Source organism: Pinus tabuliformis, chromosome J, assembly GCF_031772625.1.
Source record: "Pinus tabuliformis cultivar Carrire ecotype Pingquan chromosome J, CPIR1, whole genome shotgun sequence".
NCBI classification, from domain to species: Eukaryota; Viridiplantae; Streptophyta; class Pinopsida; order Pinales; family Pinaceae; genus Pinus; species Pinus tabuliformis.
In genome coordinates, this window is record NC_142295.1 from 254,329,402 (window position 1) to 254,352,393 (window position 22,992).

The 22,992-nt window shown below is 37.6% G+C and overlaps 1 pseudogene; it reads left to right on the forward strand.

Annotated features, from left to right (window-relative positions):
- The window catches only part of LOC149226732 (serine--glyoxylate aminotransferase-like), a 33,958-nt pseudogene extending 11,251 nt beyond the window's left edge, over positions 1 to 22,707 (forward strand).
- Positions 22,708 to 22,992: the final 285 nt, after the last annotated feature.

A 22,992-nucleotide genomic window follows, 5' to 3' on the forward strand; every position in this document is an offset into this window, starting at 1 on the left:
GTCACTCATGACTTGCTTTTCGACTGACTTCCTACTAGATTATGTTGTATTCTTGGTGTCCTGAGCTTCCCCTATATCTTGTGCTTTCCCTATGTCCACTTGAGACTTTATGCGAGAATTTGGTCCCTCATTGTTGATAGTTACACTGGGTGTAGGTTTTTCCTCGGCTCTTAAAAAATGCAATGGAATTATTTCGAGCCTTTGATTTTTGAATTCCTGAAACTTTTAAAAATCTTTATGACTCAAATTGGCCTTCACCCAATCGAACGCCTGTTCAAATGATTCAGTAGATTGTAAATATCTTCATAATCATTAGCCTCATGATTAAAGGGCTTAATATTTACTGCAGTAGTAATATTACGTGTTATATTGTCAAGGTAAAATTGCTTCTTTGGTAGAGTATGGATGCCGAGGCTCTCTAGGCTTAGTGATTCCTTGGTTGCATGGTTTAAATTTGCCAATGAAAAAGAACCACACCGAATGGGAAAGGATGGCCATAATGACTTCTTCTTTTTTTATCTTTTAGGGTCTTGGTTAAGAATTTACCCATACTCTGGTGTGCTATTTCTCTTGCTAGTAGCTTGTCAGAGAAATACAAAGGGAGTACATGTGAGTCCACTGTACTGCCAAAAAATTTGATATACATAAACCATTCTTCAACAAAATACTTGCCTACCACAAGAAGGTCTGTGGTGGATTCTTTGGAAAACTTGGGGGCTTTCTTATTAAAAATGAATTAATGTAATGGTAAAATAACATTGTGTCATACTTTATAGAAATTAGGTATATAATGGGATTCCCAAATCTATTTATGGCTGGGATGGATGGGGTAGGTGTCCTGTAAAGTCCATTTCCACCACATGATTGGAAATTTAGTGCAGAAAAAAATGGCATCCATGATATAGGCACTGGAAGAAAATGGAGGAAGGTTCTCTGTGGAGGAGTATTTCTTCTAACGATATGCAGAAATGGCAGTGGCTAGATTATCATATAGGATAGTGGCCCAATTCATTATGTGGGAACTGACACAAGCATCAATTAGAGGAATCCATTATATGGAAAACTTGGTATTGTTAAGTAATCCATATAACCTACATAACATAGAAGCTTTGTAGTTATAGAGGTTTTCCAAAGAAGCTATGGGATACATGCCCATTTTATCATATTTAAACTTGTTCTCTAGTACCCTCCAACCCTGGATCATCTTGAAAGGTTCTTCATTTTTCTTTGCGTAGTTGGTCAAGTATGATTTATTAGATATGTCCTGAGGTTCAGGTATATGATACATTTTCTTTAGATCCTCAGCTTTGAATGACCCCATTAGCTCCGTCTTCGAGTTCCTGAATTGCTTGTCTTTAATACTGAGATTTTCAACCACCCATCTAATCATATAGGTGTATGGGAGTATTTTCGCTCTTGCCCCTATTCTGTGAAGGAAGGAACAAGAAACATCTTTGAATTGGACCCCTGAAGGTTTTATGGAGGCAGCCAGTGCCTTTATGATAGTAATTTTAAGACGCTCATCTTCAAATCTGTTGTATATTACTTCCCATGTAGTCGCTCCTCCATCGGCTCTGCAAACTGTACCAACAAATATAGGTGACATTTCTAATAGCTCAAACTCTGTAATGCTCTATTTCTTTTGTTTTTGCATCACCTTTTGTAATGACATCTCTTTCGAAGCTTGCCTGAAATGAAAAAGATATCAATGCACACAATGGAGGGAAATTATGGCAGAGAGTTCTTTGAAATGACTTTGAATCGTGGGAAGATTTTTCATGAGATTTCAGTGTTAACTAGCCATAACTTGAAAACATCAATTCCTCCCCTCGAGCTGCTAAAAATTAATTACTCTATCAAACCACTCATTATTACATTAAAACTTAATAACTTCTCCACGCTTCATGCTTTATTTTCACATCGTTGCTTTCAAATGTGCTATATAACATATTTTAGAGTTAATGCGAAATGCGATTGCGAGAATCACAACATCGCATATCAAAAATTCTTAAGGGGTGACATAATGGCATTCTCTATCAATTTGTGATTTGCGAAGTGCGATCACGTGTTATTCAAGTGTTGTGATCGATAAATCGCAGCGGGGACCTCATCACATATCGCATTTTGGGATTCCCAATGGAATGTTAACAAATGTTACATGGAAAACTACAAAATGCGATTTGTGATATAGGTTAGAAGCTTGGGTTGTATTCTAAGGGTTTTAAGGAAAATTCTTAGAGTTAGTATTTATTTTCAAAGGCTAAAAAATTAAAAGGGTCCCCATTTATATGTCAAATATTAACTATTACTCATATAAATGTGGGGGGAGGAGGTTGTTACATAGTACAACAATTAGTGATTCACTTGGGAGAACCAAATATCTCTGATGGATCTTTTGAAATTTCTAAAATTTTCAAAATAAGAAAAGTTATAGAGATAAAAATTACATGAGTTACAAACTAAACAACATTTCTCTGAAATCATAATCACTCACTCAATCTATTTATTCAACTACTTTACTCTTGTAGCGATAAAAATACAAATGTTTGCATCAGTGAATACTAAAATTTAAAGAGATATAGCAAGTGTCTTCTACAAATTAGGTTTTTGTTGTTTACTCATTTATCACAGACAGAGCCTATGCTGCTAGCAGGCATTTATAGCCTCGATAGGGTTATCTTTTAACCAAGAATGATTCATTGTCCCATCTGAAGCAATTTCAAAATTTAAAAATGATACTCTTTTGCTTTTTTCTCATTTAGACCATGTTGTTCTTTTCATGTAATTTTCTTTTCAAGTTTCTTAAAAGACATTATCTAGGCTTGGTAACCCATTGTTACTAAAATGAACAAGCTAGCTCTTGATGAGACCCCTTGTCCTTTGATTGATTAGATAATTTCCTATTACCCTGTTTTGATATGCAGTTTTGATAATATTAGTTTAATTATTCCCCTATGATCATGGTAAACAAGCTCGTAGTGAGACTTATTATCTTTTGAGTTTTGTATATTTTAGAATTACACTATGAAAAAAGAAAATTTTATCATATGGGGTGAATCATTGGCCCTTTTAAAGAGTTTTGGATGATAATAATAGAGTTTTGAGATACTGATATGTAGAAAGTCCTTACTAGGTTAAAGATTCTTTTCTTGACTCATAACAAAACATCTATATCTTATAAAGATAAGAGCTTGTTCATAGAATAAGTGTTTTTAGAGAGGTCAAGTTTTTCCAAAGAAATAAGGTTCACTTTGATACTCAAATGCTCTAATTATTTCTTTAACTTTTCCTACTTATAGAAGCAAAAAATCAAAATATTATCAGAGACTTTATTTTGAGAAGCCAAAAAGTAAATACTACTTAACCTTTATTTTCCTAAGAATCTTAAAAACAATATGATACAAAATTAAAAGATGTTATCTTCTAGGGAAAACATTTTTTCAGAATTTTGCCATTAACAGGCACAGAATCCATCTTACCTGACAAGTCTTGTAAAAGAAATGTTGATTGACCAATTTTCTCAATGATTTGGAATGGTACAAGCCACAATCTTTGGAACTTGGTATGCTTACCTTTTTCCTCATGTGCTTTGTCCCATTCCAAAACTAGATCATCTACTTCAAAAGTTTTATAACCAGTAGAGGTTGTATCAAAAGAGGCTTTGACTAACTGCCGACGATGGGAATGGGTAGCTTTAGCCTTTTCTCTTTCTTCTTCAAGCTTAAGGATCTGAAATTTTCTTGCTTGAAGAGAAGAGGAAGGATTTTCTTTAAGAAATTGCACTAGGGCAAGAGATGGGATTGCTATGTTTGTGGGGATAACTGCTTCTTTTCCATAAACTAAAGCAAAAGGAGAAGAACCGATTGAGGCCTTTTGTGTTATTATGTCTACCCAAAGAGAAAATGTCAATGATTTCTGCCAATTCCTATGATTTTTGTCTATTGTCCTCTTGATGATTCTGATAAGGTTTTTGTTTGTTGATTTGGCTAATCCATTACCTTGTGGATGATAGTTGGTTGAATACTTCAATTTGAAGCGTATTTTTAAAGAAACTTCTACCACAGTATTTCCAGAAAAATAAGATGCATTATCAAACATTAAAGTTGTGGGCAGGACAAACCTGGTGATTATGTACTGATCAATAAATTTTGTAATACTTTTTGTATAAGATACCTTTAATGGGATAGCCTCTACCCATTTCGTGAAATAATCACTAACTTTAAGGATGTACTTGTGCCTCTTGGAAGAGTTAGGAACAATCTGACCAATTATATCTAATCCCCATTGTTCAAATGGTTGTTGGATATTCATTGGCTGCAAAGGAATGCTGGTTTCTTTTCTCTTCCAACTGCAGTTTGCAAAGTTTTTCATTTTCTTGCATAGTCATATGCATCTTGAAATAGTGTTGGCTAATAATAACCTGCATGCAGGATTTTGTGAGCTGTCATGTTTCCTCCGAAATGACCTCCAGTTGGTCCATCATGTAACTCCTACATAACCTCTTTAGCTTCAGGTTTTTCTAGGCATCTTAATAATATTGAATCATATTTTTTTCTAAATAATACATCATCAATCAATTGATACTGATTTGATTTCAACCTTAAAGCACATTTTGTTTTGTAATTGAGTGCTTAAGAGCATATCCATTCTTTAAATAAAACTTAAAATCATCATACTGTGATTGTGCATCGTTGAGGATTACCTCTGATATTTTCACTTCATTACCTTGGTCTTCTTCTGTTGATAAGTGGGAAGCTCCAATTAGCATCCTACAAAATCCTTGGCCCCTAACAATTTTAGCTGGTCAGATTTCTACATCGTATTCTTGAAGTGCAATGACCCAATTGGCTCTTTTCTCCCCCACTTCTCTTTGATTCAATGATTTTCTTACTGAAGGGTAAGGTACTATTATTTTTGTATGGGTGTTGAAGAGAAAAGGTCTGAAATGTTTCAAGGTTTTAAAGACAACAAAAGCTTGTTTCTCATAGAACTCGACTGAGCACTGCATCTCGGCCCTTTCTCGGATCCTGCTCAGCCTTCCCTTGAGTTTCGCTCCTTGCGCGTCCTGCATACAACGCATGAGCCTGCACTCTGCCGCCTAGATCCCTGCGGACATGTCTATGCGGGGTGCTTCTCCACCCTGTGGTCGGCATCGCCATGGTGATTTCAGCTGCCCCTGCTCACTTCTGGCAGGCTCCCTTTTGGACTTGTGCTCATGGAGGTGTTGGGCACCCCCCAGGCGCCAATTTTCCCTCCCCCTCCACTGATCTCTTCAGTTGAGGCTTTCAGCCGGCTTTTGGAAGGACTCCCAAAGAAGAAGAATGTTGAAGCGGCGAAATTCATCAAGAAACTAGATGATATTCCAGAGATCTCTCTTCCTCCGGAAACCCCGATTCAAGTTTCTCTGTCTTTGGCCGAGTGACCTCTCATCGGCTAGTTCACTAGTCTATGGCCATCCCCCAAATCCATAGAGAGCTGGGTCAAAAGAAACTAGACGCCGCTGATCAAAGAAAGTGTGACCTCTTACTTTCTAGGGTGAGGATTCTTCCTCTTCGAATTCACCTCAAAGGATGACAAAGATCCGATATTTCGAAATGGCCCCTACTTCATGGGCCCCAAGGGTTTGTACTTGAACAAATGGATTCCGGACTTTGATCCAGCAGTAGATGTACCCAAAGCTGTCCGAGTGTGGGTTAGGCTTCCAAATCTCCCAGTCCATTGCTGAAACTGGGATTCCTTGATGAAAATTGGAAATGCCTTGGGGAAATTCATAGATCGAGTGAATAACAAGGACCAGTATGATTGTGCCAAGATCTGCGTTGAGGTAGATCTGGAGGTGGGACTTCCAGAGGCCATCAAAATCAAGGTAGGAAGTTGGATGCATGTGCAGAAACTAGACTATGAATAGTTACCCTTCAAATGCCGGAAATGTCATGTTTATGGACACTTCGCCAAAAACTTCCCATCTGCCAATGAAGCTGTGCAAGGGAAGGAGGACGGCTGGAATCAAGTTAAATGATCCAAAATTTCTTCCAAGACCCAGAAGTTGGGAGGCACTAGTGGAAAAGGTCCTCATCAGGACCCTGCTCAGCAGATCCCGCCCAAGTCCGCCCTAGAGAACATGTTCGATCTTCTTAGCTCTCAGCTAGAGGACACCCATGAAGTTGTAGTCCAAAAGCCTGTGTCCCAGATAAAGGTATCCTACCTATATTTTCAAAGGACACGGGTGTTGCAGAAAGCTCAAAATGAACCCTCATTGAAGTTGAGGAGGAGGATCAAGAATCAGAAGACTCGGAGGAGGAAGGAGAAATAGGAGATTCCAAAACCTCTGTAAGGAGATCTACAAGAGGGTGCAAAACAGATCGAGAGAAAAGAGAGCACGAAATGTACAAGGACAAATTACAGGGTAGCCAACCAACTCTAGAGAAATTGTTAGCAAAAAAGCCGAAGATGGCAAGAAACCAGCACCAAGGCTCCAAGGGAGCCCAGCAAAGCAAAGGTAAATAATGAAAATAATCTCCTGGAATTGTAGGGATATGGGGAGCAAAATCGAAGAAGAGGCTATAAGAAATTTAATAAGAATAGAGGCCCCAGATATACTCCTTCTCTAGGAGACTAAGATGGAGGATTCAGACTTCCTCCATGCAAGTAAAAAACTTTGGAATAAGAGTAAAGCAACAACTGTCTCAACCCGAGGAGCCTCTGGAGGGTTGGGTACTCTTTGGAATGATAGTAGGTTTTCGCTAGTGTCTGAGACTTCAAATACCCACTGGTTGATGTTAAAGATGCAACATCTAATTACTAAAGAAACTTTTTGCCTCTTCAATGTTTATGTGTCAGTTAATGCTAGAGAAAAAAAGTCCTGCTGGGATTCAATAAGACACCAAGCAGATCTAGGCAACCTGGAAAACGTCATCATTGCAGGAGACCTAAACATCACGCTGCACTCTTCAGAAAAGCGAGGAGGCTGCATTGTGTGAGATCCGCCAAGGGAATGGGTAGAGGATCTCCTCCAAGATTGGGATCTGTTAGATATCAATCATGTCTCAAGTAATTTTACATGGTCAAATAAAAGAATAGGCCCGGGACACATTGCAGCAAGGCTGGATAGATTCTTTGTGCAAATCTACTTTCTATTGCTTGGTTTAGACATTAGTATGCATATTCTATCAAGTAGCATCTCTGATCACAAACCTATCAAGCTCGATCTCTGGGCTCACACTGATCTAGGCCCCATCCCCTTCAAGTTTAGCCCTCTGTGGATCAAGGAACCCAAATTTTTGTAGATAGTCAAGGAAAGTTGGTCCCAGCCAATCAACGGATCTCCATTCTACATATGGGAAGAAAAACTCAGAAGATTGAAATCTGCCCTAAAGTGCTGGGCCAAAACTCTTCCTAACCCAACAGCTGAAAGAAAAAAGCTCCAAAGTCAGCTAGACGCCCATCATTTGCTCTCAGAAGAGGCAGATGTGTCTAGAGAAACTCTAGATAAAGAGGTCCAACTCCAACAACAATACCATAAAGCCTGCCTGGCCGAGGAGGAAACGTGGAGGATTAAATCTCGCTGCCTCTGGCTCAAAGCAGGAGACATAAATTCTTCATTTTTCCACAAGCAAGCTCAAGCTAGAAAATGTTTCAACTCCATAGCTAAAATCAAAGAAGAATCTACCATCCACAAAGACTTTGCAAGCATCAAACAAGCAGCCTTTCTTCATTTCAAACATCTGTACAGCGAAGAGGTGAATGCGTCTCAGAGCTCTTGTCTGCTGGACAGGGTTCCCTCTTCAATCTCTGCTGGGATGAATCACCATCTAGAAGCCAAAGTCACAATGGACGAGGTCAAAAGCGCTCTCTTTGCCATGGACCCAGATAAAGCCCCAGGTCCTGATGGTTTCTCCGCCAGATTTCTCCAAACCTGCTGGCACATCGTGGGAAAAGATCTCTATAAAATGGTCCAAAAATCGCAAGCCTGTCAGAAAATAGGAGGAAGTACAAATTCCTCGTTTCTTGCTCTCATTCCCAAGGAAAAGGGTGCCAACTCCTTTAATAGATTTCGTCCCATCTCCCTTTGCAACACTGGTTACAAACTGATCACCAAAATAATTGCTAACAGGCTGAAGCATATTCTCCCTAAAATCATTCCAGAGAACCAAGGGGGCTTCATCCATGGAAGATAGCTGGTGGACAACTTCATTTTAGTTCAAGAGGCAATCCTTTCAAGCCAGCAGTGCAAGGAAAAAGGTATGGCCATCAAACTGGATTTAGCAAATGCTTTTGATCGTGTTAGACATAGCTTTCTCTTGAATGTTTTGAAAAAAATTGGATTTGGGGAGAGCTTCACAAATTGGATCCGGGCTTGCATCTCGGAACCATGGATTGCTCCTCTAGTCAACGGTAGAGCTGCTGGTTTCTTTAAAGCTTCAAGAGGACTGAGACAGGGTTGCCCCCTGTCTCCTCTTCTGTTTGTTATTCAAGCTTCCGTTCTCAGTTTCCACTTAAATAAAAAATGCAAGAACAGGAGATTTCAGGGATTTCCATTGCGAGGGGGGTCCAAAACATCAACCACACCCTATTTGCAGACGATACCCTGCTTCTTGGGGCTGCTTTAATCCACTCTGCCATTAGATTCAAAGAGGCTCTTGATGAGTTTTGTATGGAGTCCGGAAGCAGTCTTAACAAGGGAAAGTGCCACACTTACTGCTGGAATACAATGCCCACTTTGCTTAATTCCATCACCAGATGCTTAGGATTTGCTACCTCCTTAGAATGGACCTTGTTCAAGTATCTCGGGCTCCCTATCTTTCTCAAGCGTGCCTATAGTAGGGATTGGCTTCCTCAGGTAGAAAAATTTAAGATCAAACTCCAGGCATGGGGATTTAACTGGCTAAACATGGCAGGCAAGTCAGTCCTTATCAAAGCCATTCTCAACAGTCTCCCTTTATTTCAGTTCTCAGTGCTTCTAGCTCCAATTGGCATTCTTCAGAAAATGGACCAGCATATTCGAAATTTCTTTTGGAAGGGAGGTAAACAAAATGAGAGGAAAATCCCCCTTGTTAACTGGGAGACTGTCCTCAAGCCTCAGATGGAGGGAGGGCTTAACTTCAAGAAACTTCCCCTGCAGAACATTGCTATGGGAGCCAAGCTCCTCTGGAGAATTATCGCGCCCAAGCCTGGCTGGGCTCAGCTAGCGCTTTGGAGAAAATACTTCAAAGGCGAGCGGACTAGATGTTTGGATGGGCCTCTCCCCCAAGGTGTTTCTCCATTTGCTAGTCTCTGCTCCAAAGCTGCCCCTTTGATCCGATCCAAGGCTTACTGGATCCCTGGAAATGGGAAAAAAATTAATATCTGGACCGATCGCATCATGGACCGCGATCCAATTGGTGACTGTCCATCCGTGAAGGCGCTGAGAGATTGGCTGACGGCTTCAGGGAAAACCACGCTGTGGGATATATCCTCGTGGGATGGGACACATTGGGTTGGCTAGAGCTTGATCAACCTGCCTTTGAATCTCCCCCATGATTCCATCCACCTCCGCGATTTGCTGAATGGGATTTCCCCCTCGCACATCTATAGAAAAGACAGGCGTGGCTGGGGCACTCTTTCGGCAGGTTTCACAGTTGCCCAAGGATACGCGAAACTCACCTTAATTCCAAACGTTCCTCCTGATCCGGCTCCGTGGAAGGCTGTTTGGGGCATCCCCTCACTGCCCAAAATCGACATTTTCTGTTGGCTCCTATGCCACAGAAAAATTCTAACCGATGACAATCTACAGAGGCGTGGATTCTATGGCCCGTCCAGGTGTTCCCTGTGCAAAGAGTATGTGGAATGTGCCACGCACCTCGTCTTAAAATGCAGCTTCACTGTGCAGGTCTGGAGAGAGCTGATGGACCATTGGAACCCCAAATTCGAGCTCCCTGCCTCCATAACTGATCTGTTCGCTAATTGGCAGAACAACTATCCCGGTCCCCCCCCCCCCCCCCCCCCCCAAAAAAAAAAAAAACAAAGTGATTAAAGCGGCTTGGTCTTCTCTCCTCAAAATTTGCTGCTGGCAGATCTGGCTAGAGCGAAACAGCAGAATTTTCAGAAGCATCCAGCATGATGCCAAGGTGGTTGCGGCCAAGGTAAAGCTCCAGTTAAAAGAATGCCTGGGAGATCAAAAAGACGACTCGAATCTCAGTCAGCTAGACACTGATTGGGGGACCTCCTTGAACCTGCAATTTCATCAAGCCGTCAGAAGCATGTTCTCTCCCGAGGAATGGCAAATAAGGGGAAAAATAAGGAGGATTTTCAAGACTGGATCTCCAATCAAAAGGTGCACTCTCTCTTCTTTGACGGGGCAGCAAAAGGAAATCCTGGCAAGGCTGGGGCAGGAGGAACTGTTAAAAACACTGAAGGCATATCGATCCACAACTTTGCCTGGGGTCTGGGGATCAACTCCAGCATTCAAGCTGAAGCATTGGCCCTCTACCAAGGTCTCAAGTCGCTCTTGAAACTGGAAATCAAGGAGGCAAATATTTTTGGGGACTCCCAAGTGATTATAAAACTCATGGTGACCAATTCTACTCCTCGGGACTTAAGATTAGCAAGGCTGATACATAGAATCAGAAGCGTGGCAAAGCTGTTCCAAAAACTGAATTACTTTCATGTTCTGAGAGATAACAACAAAGAAGCAGATCTTGAAGCTAATAAAGCTGCTCTTCTCTCTGTGGGGCAATGATAAGAGATGGGGACGAAACATGGGATCCAATTCCATAACTCAACTCAGCTGATATGTTTTATTGTTTGATTTTAAATTAGTTTGTTTGTATATTCAAGCTTGGGCAAATCACAGAAATCAACTTCATTGCTAAACCCAATAAGAGCTGGAAGGGGAGCACAAGCCCCACAGTACCTCAGAAGGTCAATTCTTTTTGGATCAGGCTCATCCCCATTGCAATTAGAAGTTTGGTATTTAGGCCATTCAATTAATAAAATTCATAACCATTCTTGTGAAAAAAAAGAAGCTTGTTTCTCAATAGTTGAGTAGTTTAACTCGACACCTTGTAAATTGGAACTGAAAAAGGAGATAGGTTCCTCTATATTTTGATTGTCCAGCTATGTTAAAACTGTTGCATATGATGTATCAAATGAAAAGGTGTACAACATAAAAGGTTTGAGAAAGTCTGGAGTTGTTAAAGAAGGAGCATTGATGATGGATTCTTTTATTAACTCAAATGACTCTCTTTCATGTTTACCCCATTTGAAGAATGCATTCTTTCTTATCATTGATTGAAGGGGTAAAACAATCTGTGACAAATCTGGAACAAACCTTTTTACAAAATTGATCTGGCCTAGGAATGATTGCATGATCTTTTTGTTATGTGAGAGAGAAATCTTTTCAATTTCTTGGATTCTATCAGGATCAATATAAATTCCTTTCTTGGATACTATGAATCCAAGAATATTGCCTTCTGCTAAAGCAAAGTATGACTTTTTTGGATTAAAAGAAATGCCATATTTTTTGCATATTTCAAATATATGCTTTAGGTCATTCAAATGATTGTTTTTGTTCCTAGAGTAGACTGTAATGTCATCTAGGCAAATAACAACTAATTTATTAATTAGACCTTTAAAAGCAATATCCATGGTGTGCTGAAATGTAGCACCTGCATTGATGAGTCCATGAGGCATCTTCTAATAAGCGTATGCCCCCCACTTGGTCCTGAATGTTGTCTTCAATATGTCATCTGAATGTACAAGAATCTGATTGTATCCTAAAAATCCATCTAGAAAAGACATTAGCTTAGAACCTACAACTAAATGCAATATTTTCTCCATGGTAGGCAAAGGAAAGTTATCCTTTTGAAAAGCTCTATTTAAGTTCCTTCAATCAATACAAATCCTAATATCTCCATTATTTTTCCTGATAGGAACCATATTTGATACCCATTTTTAATGTCTCACGGGAAAGATTATCTTTGATTTCAGAAGTTTTTTCAACTCAGATTTGATTTGACTTTCAAGGTTTGGATGAATTTTTCTGAGTTTTTTTGAACTGGTTTCCATTAGAGGTCATTGGTACAGTATGCTGAATTACAGAGGTATCATAGGTCTTGAGATCTAAATAATCCCAAGCAAAGACACCTTTATATGTTTTCAACAACTCAATGATCATGACAACCTTTCTTTAGATGCTAAAACAAGACCTAGGTTGACATTTAGAGGCTTTTCAATTGTACCTAGTTTTACCACTTCAAATCTCAAAATAGAACCCTGGGTCTTAGAGTTGGTAATCTTCTTAAATCTATCTTTCAAATCATAGGGATCTTAAATTTTGACTACAGAATTTGGAATTGGGTTTTGGTCTTGTTTATGGTTTATTTGCAAGTCATGTTCATGTTCATCTATGATTTATTCCTCGTAAGGTCCTTATGATGTAAGGAAATTGATTATATGAACATCATTATTAAACACTCTCCAATTTGTTACATTATCAGGAATGGATGGTCTGAAAACTAAATCTATGGAAAATCTATCTAGACTAAACTCCTCTAAAGGTATAAGCCTAGATGCTACATTAGAAAGTAAGTCAGCACTTACATTTTGTAATACGGAGATTGAAGAAATCTTAAAAGCAATGAAATGAGAAGTAAGATTTTGAGCTAAAGATTGATAATGTTTGAGATGCCTAGACACACAATGGATTATGTTTCTTACCTATTTAATAAATATTTCAAAGTCTCCATATACTTGCATATACTTGACATTAAGGCCAATGGCTTTGTACAACCCCTGAATCAATGCTTCATATTCTACAGTATTGTTAGTGCATTGAAGTTCAAGTGTGCAAGCTAACATGGTTTTTTCTCCTTGCAGGCTAGTTAAGATACATCCTGCACCTGCACCATCTTCAAACTAGGAACCATCAAAATAAATAGTCTATAATAGTGAATTATCTACAATTTTATCAACTACATCTACACACTTGGAAGCATCTATTTGTGAAAATTTTTCTATCTGAGATACTACAACATTATGTTGAAAGGGAGATCTTTGAGCATTAAAGGATCCCAAGAATGACTCAGTCGAGTAATTCCCAATGATGTTATTGGTGAAATCTACAGGTTCATTTCTTCCCTCAAGATTAGTGACTGTGTACTTCATGAATTTCTCACGGTCTACTCTGATTTGGTTAGGTTTACCATTGTGTGGAAACCACATGAGATACCAATAAATTGCAAAGTATCTGTGTAACGTTTCAAACCAATCCCTACTTAGAATTAAACCATAAAATCTAGGTATATCAGCCACTAGAATATTGATTATATGTGAGACTTTTGGATTAGAGGAAATCCTGATTGAAACTGATGCTATTTCTCCAAGTACCTCTACTTTTGTTCTGTCCAGTTGAACTATGTGTACAATAGATTTTTGAGGTGTAATATTCAATTTGGTGCACACAGTCCTTGGCATCATGTTTGAAGAGGCTCCTGAATCAACAAGGCAATTATGGACATTTATGTTGAAAATCTCATAAGTAAGAAGAAATGGAGGTGTATGAGAAATAGATCTATCACCTATTAGAACTAAATCTGTGGAATTTACTTTTTTTAAAGATGAAGGAGGTTTTCCTATATCATAAGTAGCTTGAGTGACTACAGCGAATGGTAAAGGAGCTATAGGGACTGCTTTTAACTCCCTAAGTAAGATTTTCTATTGTTGTTTGAGTTTAGTCAGTTCATGTAATGAAATATTTTCTCTCATCTTTTTCATATCTTCGATTATGTTATATTCTACTATATCTTAGATTACTAATGTTTTCGAAGTAATTGGAGGGTCTAGTGGAATAGAATCAGTTTGAGTAGTCTTAGACTTCTTACTTCTTGTATTCTCCTTCACAGGAGTAGAAACTTTCTATTTCTAAATTGTTGTAGATGTATCAGGAGATTTTGTACTTCTCGTAGTCACTGGTATAGCTTGTGCTTCCTCTTCAATTGGAAGAATGAAGTCCCACATTCCATTTAACTTAACTTCGTCTTCCGTTTTTGTTTCCTCTTTGGTTTCTGAGCCTTCTTCCAGTTTTTGATCGGTTTCAACATTTGAAATGGTATTCGGTGGCTGAGATGTGGAAGAAGGATTCCTTTTAAAAGAGCGAAAAGGTTTCTTGGGAGAAAATGATTCTACAACTTATTTCTTGATTTTGACCATTTCATTTGACATGGTCTTTAACACCTTCTGAAGGACTTCAAGGTCGAAAGGGTCCTTTGGAACTTTCTTTTTTGAATCATCCTTGAATGATACTTTCTTTGATTTCCTTTAATCTATTTGGGACCTTTTTTTCTAAGGCAATAATTCTTCTTTCTACAGATAGAGCTTCTTTCATGTTTTCTATGAGGGTAGCCTTGTTGGTGCTATCTACAAAAATTGCAATATTAGAAGGAAGGGAAGACATGTACCACTCTATTTGTACATCTACAGAAAGTTTAGAGGAAGCTGGGTTTTTTTCAGTAACTTGTTAAATCTAGAGTTGAAGTCTTTGATCCTTTCATCTGCATTTGATTTTAGGTTGGAAAGATCATTGATTAAATATGTTATAGTTGTTGGGTTGTGTTATATTCTGTCCATGACTGATCTACGTATTGAACCGGGGGGTTAGAGGGGGGGCGGAGCCCCCCCTCCATTGCGCTGATTATGCAGGGGGGGGGGGGGGGGGTCACAGGGGGGGCGGAAGCACCCCCTATCCAAGAGGTTTGAGGGGGTAGGTAGCCCCCCTCTACGGGGTCCGGGGTAGCGCCCCGGGAAAAATATTCTTTGGACCCTATAGTAGGTTGGGCGAACCTACCTATGGTTTTCAGTCCATGGTTTTGGACACGATGGTTTTTTGGTCCATGGTATTGGATGCCTCGGCATGTATAAATATGTATTGTAACATTGAAAGGAACATAATGAAAAATCAAGCTAGTAGTCCCAGTTTTGGGATCCAGTGGGAAAATCTTTATGTATATGTGTTTTATGTGTTATGATCTCGCATTGTTTATTCTTTTTGTTTTAGAATTCATATGCAGGTAATTTCTGTACGAGGTTAAAACCTATAATAGTCCCATCATCACCAAATTTGGCAAGAAATATTTCTTGGAAAGTATCCCAATTTCATATTAAGCCTGTTGGAAGGGAAAAATACCAAGATCTTGCAAATCTCGAGAAAGTATAAGGAAGCATTCTGATCACAACATCCTCATGTGAAACTCCATTAAGATTCATGGATAGCATAAAGTTATTTAGATGTTCTTCAACAGGAAGACCATCATTAGGATTATACTTAGGTAACCATTTTTTTGGGTTTTTTGGGAGAGAATTTGGGTTGGCAACCAGTACAGCACCAGGATTTGTCCAAGGTTGAGCAGGTTGACTGGCCATAACTTGAATTGGAGACTGAGAAAATGGGAAGGTCGATCTATAAGTAGGTATGGATGGTGAAGAACTTACTACTGGATTAGTACTACTAGTAGCAATACTAGTTGAAGAAGTGGATTGTTAAGAAGAGGTGGATTGAGTAGAAGTGAATGGGGAAGTAAATGGAGGGAAAGGTGAGGTGATCTCGCTGGTATCTGATTCAAATTTTGATGTGGTAAATTTCTTACATCACGAATGAATGGGAAACTCAAAAGGAGTTACTCCGAGAATTTCACTCTGTAATCGATTAAATACACCAGTTTCTCCTAATAAGGAAGTGACACTTTCTTAAGACGCTTCGGGTCTCTCGGGTTTCTCGATAGAAATGGATATCTGTTCGAATTTTTGTATCAAGGAGTGAACTTTTGGAGACTCGGGAGTGTAATCTAAAGAAGGTGGTTGTCTTGATACTTTAGGAGATGAGGGAGATGTTTCTACTACTTCAAATTTCTGATCCAGAGATTTTGAATGAGATCTAGAAGAAGTAGAAGATGTGGAGGGGTTTTGACTCTTATCAATTTTTTTCAATTGATATTTAGATTTATATTCCATTCATAGTCAGATGGCCCTCCTTCTAGTGCCAAAATGTTGAAGCCTCAAATTTCTACTAGTTTAACATGGGGGATAAGCACCATGTATGGACCTTATAGACAACCCCTTTTCTGTTTGAAGTGGTGGCTCCGACTGGGGATGATGGGACCAGTTTCTGAATGTGGGTTTTAAAATGAGAATGGGTGCTTTTCAAGAGATTGCAGTAAGAATAATGATAACTAAATGGTCTATTCTATCATGCAAATATCTAGCTAACTTAATCTAATATAAACCTGGGTATTCTGTGTGATATGTGATCTAAAACGATATCGGCTTAACATGTGATAATAAAGATCATTCACGCATTAAACAAAGATGATAACGTATAAAGATAATTTCTTTAACTAAATAGTTAGTCAAATAAATGTATAAACTATATCAGATATATCTTATGATTATATATGAAAATTAACACCTTCAGCTAGGCATCATACAATAGTGCAATTAACGCATAACAGAAAGAACATATTCCATATACAATTCATGAAAATGAAATGTTATCACTAATTAAATAGAAAAAAAACTATTCATAGAAGATAAAAGTACCATATGTGTGAAGTTTGTCTCATTTGACTAATGACATAGATCAACTCCTTTCTTTAGATCAAATTGTTCTCCAAGTATACAATAGTGCATCAACAAAGGAAAGTAGTCTGATATTTAAAAGAAACAACCATGTTCCATAATTTCATCAAGGCATTCACAAACTTATAGAGGTGCATTCTTTGCAAATGTCTTTTATAAAATTCTGGACCCTTCCCTAAATGCATGAGAAGGGTATAAATACTATTCTAACTAATGTTCAAAAATATATTATACAAATATTTGAGGAAGTTTCAAACAACCTTCCTCCTAACTAGGAACTAACTCTAAAAGTAAAAGTGACCTGATGGGCCGAGGTTATAAAAATCACTTGTTGTCTGCCAACTTCTCCTTTAGATCACATATATCAGACATCGATTTCACTTGAGGAGATGCCCCAAACTGTGTTCTGAACAATCATGTGAAGATAACATCTTTGAGAGGTGGCAACATCCTTTGAGTTGAATGGAGTGATCAATTGAGTGTCATGATTTGGCTGTGAGGCTTGACAAAGTATTGCCAATATGCCTCCCAGTCAATCTTTCATAACTTTGTGATTACTTCCCTTTGGGTTTTCACCTTTACCTTCCAATTTTGATCCAAGTCATTTAAATTTGGCAGCACCTTCGGATTACCTTCTTTCATCAAGTTGTTAGTGTGCAAAGTGTAATTTACTGCTTTTACTATGTTCTTTTCCACTCCTATTGCTCTTTCCACTACTAACTCCGCATGTTTGATCCACGTATCCCAATCTGTGAACAAAATGTCCTTATGTGTCTCCTCAATCTTGGGAATATCAACTCTCCTTCCTTCTTCAGCTTCTTTCCATTCAATGAATTCAGAGATCCTTGTATTTAAATCATTAAATTTAGTTCTCTAGTCAATCACCTTATCCGTCAACTGATCATTAGTTATCAAATAAGGAGTGACATGCGACTTTCTTTGGCAAAATAAATTTTGTTGTTTCGATAGAAGGGAATTTAGCTCTAATGCCTATTTAATGAATTCATCGACAGTAGGGACGGCTTCATATTTTTCCATGGCTTCTTGTAATTCTTGAATTTGCATGTTCTTCGTAGAAATGTATACTTCATGGCTTATCTTTAACACTTCCATATTCTACTGCAATTGAGCAATTTGTTGAGCAACTTGCTGGTTCACATTTGCTTGTTCAATTTGTAGCTATTGCTTGAGGTGTGCTATCTTCTCTTCCCTCTCCTTTAACAAAATAAATACCTTTGTATCTTTATCCATGGTGGTTGTACCATACACCCCTGTAAACTGTGACAATCTTGTTAAAGTTTCAACAAGATTGGAAGTGATATCCTTCCAGAATATGTCCATTGGCTCATTCTCTACTGGGATCTTAGGTGTTTCCACCCTCCTTCTTTTCCTCTATCTTCTCACTACAACCTTGTGTAGTGGGATGTAGAACACATCTAAAGGAGGAATTTCAGTCACCTTTAGGATAATTTTTTATGTTGGCAATGCAAGAATGATTTCTGTATGACACAAACTTGTCCCTTGCTCATCCATCGGCTTAGACTCTGAAGTCTTACGAGTTTGCAAAGGAGTGTGATATTCCATTATTTCTTGGGCATCTATTGTCTTAAGAGTGTCTTGTAATTTATTATTGAATTGGTCCCACTCCTACTCTAGATTGTTTCTTTTGATCTCAAAATCAATATCTTTAGTTAGGTCACTCATGACCTGCTTTTCGGCTGAACTCCTACTGGATTCCCCTGTATTCTCGATGTCCTGGGATTTCCCTAGATCCTATGCTTTCCCTGTGTCCACTTAACACTATATGCGAGAATTTGGTCCCTTGCTATTGGTAGTTACATTTGGTGTAGGTTTGTCCTCAACTCTTAACAAATGCAATGGAATTATTTCAAACCTTTGATTTCTGAATTCCTAAAACTTTTCAAAATCTTCAGGAATCAAATTTGCCTTCACCTAATCGAACGCTTGCTCGAATGATTCAACAGATTGTAAAATATCTTTGGAATCATTAGTCTCATGATTCAAGGGCTTCATATTTACTATAGTAGTAATATTATGTGCTATCTTGTCAGGGTCGAATTGCCTCTTTGGTAGAGTATGGAGCTTGAGCCTCCCTAGGCTTAGTGATTCCTTGGTTGCATGGTTGAAATTTTCCAATGAAAAAGAACCATGCTGAATGGGAAAGGAAGCCCATAATGACTTTTTGTTATCTTGTAGGGTCTTGGTTAAGCCTTTACCCATAGTCTAGTGTGCTATTTCTCTTTCTAGTAGCTTATCGGAGACATACAATGGGAGTACATGCGGGTCCATTGTACTACCAAAAACTTGGATATACATAAACCATTCTTCAACAAAATACTTTCCTACCACAAGAAGGTTTGTGGCGGCTTGTTTGGAAAACCTGAGGGCTTTCTTATTAGAAATCAATTGATGTAGTGGTAAAATAACAACATGGCATACTTTATAAAAATGGGGTATATAATGGGATTCCCAAATTTGTTCATGGCTGAGATGGATGGGGTAGGGGTCCTGCAAAGTCCATTTCCACCCTATGATTGGAAATTTAGTGTAGAAACAGATGGCAATGATGATATAGGCTCTAAAATAAAATGGAGGAAGGTTCTCTGTGGAGGAGGATCTCTTCTGACGATATTCAAAAATGGCAGTGGCTAGATTATCAGATATGATAGTGGCCCAATTCATTATGTGGGAATTGAAACAAGCACCAATTAGAGGAATTCATTCTATGGAAAACTTGGTATTGCTAGGTAATCCATATAACCTACATAACATATAAGCTACGTAGTTATAGGGGTTTTCCGAAGAAACTACAAGATACATACCTGTTTTATCATATTTGAACTTGTTCTCCAGTACCCTCTAGCCCTGGATCATCTTGAAAGGTTCTTCATTTTTCTTTGTGAAGTTGGCCAGGTATGGTTTATCATATATGTCCTGAGCGTAAGGTATATGATACATTTTCTTTAAGTCTTCAGCTTTGAATGACCCCATTAGCTTCACCTTCGAGTTCCTAAATTGTCTGTCTTCAATACTGATATTTTCAACCACCCATCTAATCATATCTTTGTATGGGATTATTTTCTCTCTTGCTCCTATTCTATGAAGGAAGGAACAAGCAACATCTTGAATTGGACCCCCAAAGGTTTCATTGAGTTAGTCATTGCATTTATCACAGTTATTTTAGGACGCTCGTCTTCAAGTATATTGTATATCACTTCCCATGCAGTCTCTCCTCCACCGACGTTGAAAACTATGTCAATGAATATAGGTGACATTTATAATAGCTATGACTATGTAATACTTTGTTTCTTCTCCTTTTGCATCCCCTTTTGCAATGACATCTCTTTCCAAGCTTGCCTAAAATGATAGAGATATATCAACGCACACAATGGAGGGAAATTATGGTAGAGATTTCTTTGAAATGAATTTGAATCATGGGAAGATATTTCATGAGATTTCAGTGTTAACTAGCCATAACATGAAAACATCAATTCCTCTCCTCGAGCTGCTAAACATTAATTACTCTGTCAAACCACTCATTATTACATTAAAACTCAATAACTTCTCCACGCTTCATGCTTTATTTGCACATCATAAGTTTCAAATGTGCCATATAACATTATTCGGAGTTAATGTGAAATGCAATTGGCAGAATCACAACATTGTATTTCACAAATTCTTAATGGGTGACACAATGGCATGCTCTATCAATTTGTGATTTGCAAAGTGTGATCGCTTGTTATTCAAGTGTTGTGATCAGAAAATCATAGTGGGGACCTCATCGCATATCGCATTTTGGAATTCCCAATGGAATGCTAACAATTGTTACATAGATAATTGTGAAATGCGATTTGTGATATAGGTTATAAGCTTGGGTTGTATTCTAAGGGTTTTAAGGCAAATTCTTAGAGTTAGCATTTATTTTCAAAGGCTAAAAATTTAAAAGGGTCCCCATTTATATGTCAAATATTAACTATTACTCATGTAAATGTAGGGTGGGTGGGGTGGTTGGTTACATAGTACAACAAGTCGCTAAGGGTATTTTTTTACTAGAATGACTATTTGAAGTTTTATAATTTGGGGACATATTGGCCCTACACACCATCAATTTAACTCCTATATGGATTGTGGGAAACTCTAAACCTTATATTATTTGAGGAAGTCTTAGATAACTTCATTCAAAGGAACACTCACTTAGGGAAGGAAGAAAGGTAATTTTACTTTGGAAAATGCATGTTTCTTTTTCACTTTTGAAACAAGCATGCTCATAAAATCCAAAAGTTGGCCTAAATAGTCACTATTTTGGATAGCTTGAAGATCAATTAAAATACTTTGGCTGATAATTTTGTAATATTTTCTTTCATCTGATGTTCATCAATATATATATTAGATCAATAACACCATAACATATATTTATGGTCTGGTGTTATTGAAGTTACTAATGTTTCTTCTTTGAATTGGATTGCCAAGATTATCGTGGAAGCATGGGGGTTGAAGAACTGCACTCAAAAGGAGGAATGGTACAATGACATTGTTTCATTTATGATTGTTCCCCCTTATATTGATAGTACAAATATTGTGAAAAGAGCATCGAAGAGATACTATTTTAGCTTGGGATTTGGACTCAATAAAGTTGTAAGTAAGGTGTCTATAATAAGACACATGGGAAACCTAAATGAGGTAAAATTATTCCCCACATAAGTCCATGTGACATTAATTAGTAAGGAATAATGAAATAATGCACATAGACAGGAAAATTCATATATGTAGCTATTCCAAGTAACTTTATCCACAATAAGATTATTGAGTAACCATCTCTTTCTTGCTTTTCTTTTTAGAACTAGAATCTTGAGACATCAAGAATGTATTTATTCTATTTTGTAGCAATAATTGGCAGGCAGCCTATGTTTTATGGACTTTGGAAACCTGTAAAGGAATGGCCTTAACAAATGAAATTTTTCCATTCTAGATTGTGAACAACACAACTTCAATCCCAATCAGAGAATGGAATATGTTTTAGAATCAATTGTCATAGAGAAAAAATTAATTATGGATTTCAAGACACAAGTGATTTCTAGTTATTATAGGAATTATTTATGATCTAGTAAAAAGCGAGTACATATAGGTAAGTTTATAAAGGTGATAGAAAACCCAAGCCCTTCTCAAGCTTAGTTACATTCCCTAATTGAAGTTTGGGAAGTAAGTTTTTTTTGAAACTGTGTCACAATCAAATAAAATAATGTGATTTCTAATTGTTTACTACAATCATAGTGTAAGTTTAACAAAGGTTTTGAATGGATTATCCAAGGGTATAATGGTATAAATAATGAAAATTAAACTTCCAAAGAGAGCCCTTGTCAACTCCAAACCTCTTTGAAGACACTTCATAAAAGGATTTTCTGATTATAGAACATGAATTCAAGGCATGGATGGTTTTATAGCACTTCTACCAAAAATTATCGAGAAATCAAAATCAGTGCTACTCCCGTAATACTGTAAAGATAAACAAAATTCCTTTGAATATCAAAATTAATGCCACATTAGTATCCCTATGAAGATCCTACTTTCAAGGCACTTGGTAGCAGACTTGTTTTCCTTGTTAGTCATTATAAGTTCATATGATTTAGATGCTCTAACGTTTGGGCTAGAGTCAAGATTATGCTAACACCTTACATATATTCTCTTATAATCATGGTTGCAACTTATTGTTAATGCAACCAGACATTCTATGGAGGGAGATTTTTTAAGTAATTTTTTAGCTTACAAACACTTCTAATGAGATCATTGGAAAGTCATTTCAGGTATGGTATATAAGTAGTCCCCAACCTTAACACATTATTATTTATGTATGTTGTAATCATGGCTTCTATTTTGAAGGAAACTTTCTTTGATTCTATTAACACATGATTTAATTTTTTCTCCTTGGTAATCATGTTACAATTGTAAATGTTGGGATGTCTCGGTGGCATTTAAATGGTACTGAATGATATTGCCTATCCCATGAAATTGGGTACTGGAGTTGCAACAACTAAAGCTTACCCCCAAAACACTACTCCCTTGATACCATCTAGGGTGTGATATTTATATAATATAGCTAGGGACAAGAAATTTATTAATACACCTTAAATCGAAAGGTCACAACATCACACATGCAAATGATGCAAATCACCCGTATAATAGTCAATTGTGTGACTTAAAAGTAAGAGTAGTAATAATCCTAATTAAATGGTAATATTTTGGTTTTTTAAAATATTTTATGTAGGTTTCATAAAGTTACCACTTTTCATCTTGGGGTAACCAAAATACCATTTTACTATCATTTTCAATTTGCTAGTCTCTGATTCTTCTACTTGCTTTTTTATT